The 4,860-nt window shown below is 27.2% G+C and overlaps 1 protein-coding gene across 2 annotated transcripts in view; it reads right to left on the reverse strand.

The window, feature by feature from the left end:
- Nucleotides 1–4,860, reverse strand: part of LOC123015653 (octopamine receptor Oamb) — a 90,514-nt gene that overhangs the window by 44,456 nt on the left and 41,198 nt on the right. The window contains exon 1 of one of the 2 annotated variants that reach the window (XM_044415524.1): nt 2,667–2,752. The exons of the other annotated variant lie outside the window; for it this stretch is intronic. The gene's annotated coding sequence lies outside the window, so the exon portion shown is untranslated. Of the gene's footprint in view, nt 1–2,666; nt 2,753–4,860 lie in introns of those variants that run through there. 2 annotated transcript variants of the gene reach the window in all.

A 4,860-nucleotide genomic window follows, 5' to 3' on the forward strand; every position in this document is an offset into this window, starting at 1 on the left:
TTATTTAAAGCTAAAACTAAGATTTTTAAAATTGCATAACCAGAAAACTGATAACTAACGTTTATCATTAGTTACAAAGGTAAATTCTTAGTTAAACAAACCCTGAATAATTAGAATTAGTTAAAGTACTAGATTTTTAGATAATTTTAAGTTAAATTCATAAATTTACTGTAAGTTTTCTGTTTGAATCTTAGTATCATTTATTTAACTAATAATAACTATAACAAACTAAGTACGTAAAATGCGTTAGAACTTAAACTTTCTCGCTAAAATCTACTTATTAAAATTACATTTAAATAGACTTAAATTTTAAGTTTTCAAATAATTTTTTTAAGTTTCGAACTTAAATATTACTTACAAACTTATCTAACTTCATAGAGTAGAGTTCTATACTTTTTAAGAAGCTACGACAAAAAATTGTTATAAAATCTTAACGGTCAAAAAAGTTGTCATTAAATAGCAAGTAACTAATTTTTTAAAACTTAAACCCAAAATTTTAAAACTTTGAAACTGCTAACTAATATTATAGTAACGAGTTTGTCTTTAGTTAAAAAGTTAATTTTTAGAAAACACAAATCTTATCTTATTAAACTTATCTAACTAAATATAGCGATGACACTATGGGTTCTATACTTTTTTAGAAGCAATAACAAAAATGAAATAGTCAACTTTAATAGCTATAAACTAAATTTATTTAAAGCTGAAACTAAAATTTTTAAAATTGCATAACCAGAAAACTGCTAACCAACGTAGTAGCGAGTTTGTCATTAGTTAGAAAAGTAAATTCTAGTTAACACGAACCCTGAATAACTAGAATTAGTTAAAGTACAAGATTATTAGATAATTTTAAGTTATTCTTATAAATTTACTTTAAGTTCTCTGCTTGAATCTTAGTCACAATATTGAACATCATTTATTTAACTAATAATAGCTATAACAAACTAAGTACGTAAAAAGCGTTAAAAATCTTTTGCTTAAAACCGTTTTAACTAACATTAGTTATAGTCAAGCAATATACTTAGGTATAAAATTTTAAGTACAATTACATTTGAGTAGACTTAAATTTTAAGTTTTCTAGTTATTAGAACTTATCTAACTTCAGTTCTATACTTTTTAAGAAGCTACGACAAAAATTTATTATAAAATCTTAACGGTAAAATAAGTTTTCATTAAACAGGAAATAACTTTTTTTTTTTATTTTGTACTCAATGTACTCAAAGAGTGCTTTTATCAACTAATTTCGGTAGATAAAGTGGTCTTTTATCGTTTTGTGAAATAAAATAATTGTTATCTACTGTTTGTATTTTATCAACTAATTTCAGTAGGTAAAGTAGTCTTTTATCGTCTTGTGAAATAAAGTAATTTTATCTACTGTCTATATTCAAGAAATTCTGGTATATGAGTACAAAATAAGACGAAATATTATAAAGATTGTTTATCTACTCGTAAAAAAAGTCCACTCGTGACTTCGTCACTCGTAAATTTAACCTTTTCACTCGTAGAAAAACAATTTCTTTATAATCTTGTATAATATAAAACTATTAAAGCTTAAACCCAAAATTTTAAAACTTTGAAACTGCTAACTAATATTATAGTAACGAGTTTGTCATTAGTTCTAAAAGTTAATTCTTAGAAAACACAAACCTTGGATTAAAGTTTTAGATAAATGTTAAGTTTTAATTTCGATTTATAAGTTTCCTGCTTGAATATTCGTAACAATGAACATCACCTACAGTCGATTTATTTAGATGTCGTAAAACTTTCCGCTTAAAAACCTTTTAACTAAAACTAGTTATGATAAAGCAAACTAGTTAAACGTTTCGAACTAGTCTAAAGCAATAATTGGCATTCGGCAAAGTTGGTTTTTATAGACCGGCGTTGATCCGCGATAATCAAGACGTAAGTAAAGTTTTAAAACGAGTTTCGAATTCTCGATGTGAAAGTTTAGCAAGTCGAGCGTTCGAGCAAAAAATTTTTTTTAGTATTGTTGCTATCAAGTTTCCCGAATCAATATTCCCATCGAATAGCAGTAACTTTCAATTTTTTCCTACTCCTAAGCTCACTTCTTGCCAAATCGAATTAAAGGAAGCGCAAAGGATCGATGATATCAACATAGAAACTGTTTTCCTTTGATGAAATCGTCCATCAACTCTTTCATTAAAATACAGATTTTTCGCTCCTCATCCATCAATTTTAAAGTTTTGTTTTGAGAAATTCTTCAGCTTCACACACACACACGTGATTTATGGTGAAAAATTTCAACGTTTGCAACTACAATTAGACCATTTGTGTCGTATCGACGCCATTTGCTTTTTAAGACGCCATAACCATAACCAGTGGGAATTTAAAATTTACCTCGAGATGGAGAAGAGTTGCAGATGCATCAAGAGTTAACTCACTTTGCATAAAATGCTGTTTAACGATTACAAAAGCAAATATTTCAAAGAAACTTAATCACAGTAGCAAACAAAACCTAATTATTTTAAATTAACATCATTTATTACAACACAATAAAATTTCATTTTATTATAAATTACTACTAAAAGTCAATAACTGAAAATGTGAAATGCCAACTTGCGTGACCCTCACACATAAACGTTATTTAATTTAATTAGAGAAATAAATTTTTTGGGCAAACAATATTTAACTTTTTCTTCGATTTTTACCTTAGTGGAGCATCACGTTTGAAATCACTGGAATTACGAGCGCTTCGTCCGCGTCGCGACGTGAACGAACACTTTGGACGCCGTTGTGCTACTGAGCGTCGCGGCGCTCGACGACGCTTCTAACCCTCTCCCGGTTAGCCTAGGATTTTTGCTTGTGCAAGGCTCGACCGATCACACTAAGGATTTTTCCTAATTGAAGCAAAAAACCAAAGCCAAATTTATTCAAAGCTATTCCGCATAAAAATCCAACCAATCAAGGAAGAAATTAAAATTGAGTTACTTTGAATAGCGATTTATTGTAATTTAAAATCGGCCCTGGAAGTGTGCCTTCCACACGAGTTCAATTAGCACCAAATCGGGTAATCGCGCTGCCGCATAAATTTAACACTTTGGAAATATGAATAAACACTCACTTCGAGTTAATAATAAAGTTTGAAAGGCGACGAGGGAAAAATCTACGTTTATCTGTGGTGCACATTTCGATAACACACGTATCAAGATCTCAGATTAAGAACTCGAGAGATGGAAGAAGGAAAAAGCTGCGATTTTTTTTTTTTCTTTTCACAAACTCGACAAGTATGTCGGACCGGGAAAGCTCCCGCTTCTGACTCACGTGTAATAGGATTGTCTCGTCCTAGCGGACGGTTTTATTGATCATCCCATTCTTCAACAAGGTGGAAAAGAAAATTAACTTTGTTACTTCTCATCAGCAATAATATGCTTACTCTACCAAATTTATCTCCAAAACATCAAAAACTGCTTCTTAACTATGCAGTTTTAGTTGATAATTTGAACTGAAACTAACTAATAAGATGTAAACATGATTATATCTTAAAAAACTTAGTCAAAATATAAGTTTTATACAAATTACAAGTTAAAACTAAAAGATTTTAGTTTTAAAAGCTAAGATCAGCTTTCCAAACAGAACCTCGCAAAATTGAAATTAGATCGTTTTTTTACGTATAAATTAACTAAAAATCTGTTTTTGAGTTTCAGTTTTATTGCTTTAAATTTTTTACTTAAATTTTTGTTATAAAACACATGTTGATTAAAGTTATTAACTAAAAATTATCAATAACTAACTAGATAATCACCGAAATTGTTTTTAGTTAATAATCTGAAAAGATCAAATGAAATTTCCATTAAAAATAAAGTACATGACGTTATACTACTACTAGTTATATGCTGGTATTAGTTTTATAAAATTGTAAACAAAATTAGTTAAAGTAAGTTTTTTATTATTCACACCAAACTACTTAGTAAAGACAAAACAACCAAAATAAGTTAAAATGTTTGGTCAAATTTATTAATATTTGTCTTAATAAGTTAAGCTATAACTTGTAACAAAGTAACTAAAATTAGATATTAACTATAAGTTGAAACTAAAATCTTAGCTTTCRCAACAGAATTATTAAATAACAAATTATTTTTTACGTGAAAATTAACTAAAAATCGGTTTTTAAGTTTCAGTTTTATTACTTTAAATTTTTTACTAAAATTTTTGTTAAAAAATTATATAGCACACATGTTGATTAAAGTTATTAACTAAAAATTTTCAATAACTAACTAAATAATCACCGAAATTGTTTTTAGTTAATATTCAGTAACTGAAAAGATCAAATAAAATTTCRATTTAAAAAAAAGTACATGACGTTATACTACCACTAGCTATATGCTGGTATTAGTTACATAAAATTGTAAACAAAATTAGTTAAAGTAAGTTTTTTATTATTCACACCAAACTACTTAGTAAAGACAAAACAACCAAAATAAGTTAAAATGTTTGGTCAAATTTATTAATATTTGTCTTAATAAGTTAAGCTATAACTTGTAACAAAGTAACTAAAATTAGATATTAACTATAAGTTGAAACTAAAATCTTAGCTTTCCCAACAGAATTATTAAATAACAAATTATTTTTTACGTGAAAATTAACTAAAAATCGGTTTTTAAGTTTCAGTTTCATTACTTTAAATTTTTTACTAAAATTTTTGTTAAAAAACTATATAGCACACATGTTGATTAAAGTTATTAACTAAAAATTTTCAATAACTAACTAAATAATCACCGAAATTGTTTTTAGTTAATATTCAGTAACTGAAAAGATCAAATAAAATTTCCATTTAAAAAAAAGTACATGACGTTATACTACCACTAGCTATATGCTGGTATTAGTTACATAAAATTGTAAACA

This window comes from Tribolium madens, unplaced genomic scaffold (genome assembly GCF_015345945.1).
Source record: "Tribolium madens isolate multiple individuals breed KSU strain unplaced genomic scaffold, Tmad_KSU_1.1 Scaffold_19;HRSCAF=116;Tcas5.2_LG9, whole genome shotgun sequence".
Classification (NCBI taxonomy): Eukaryota; Metazoa; Arthropoda; class Insecta; order Coleoptera; family Tenebrionidae; genus Tribolium; species Tribolium madens.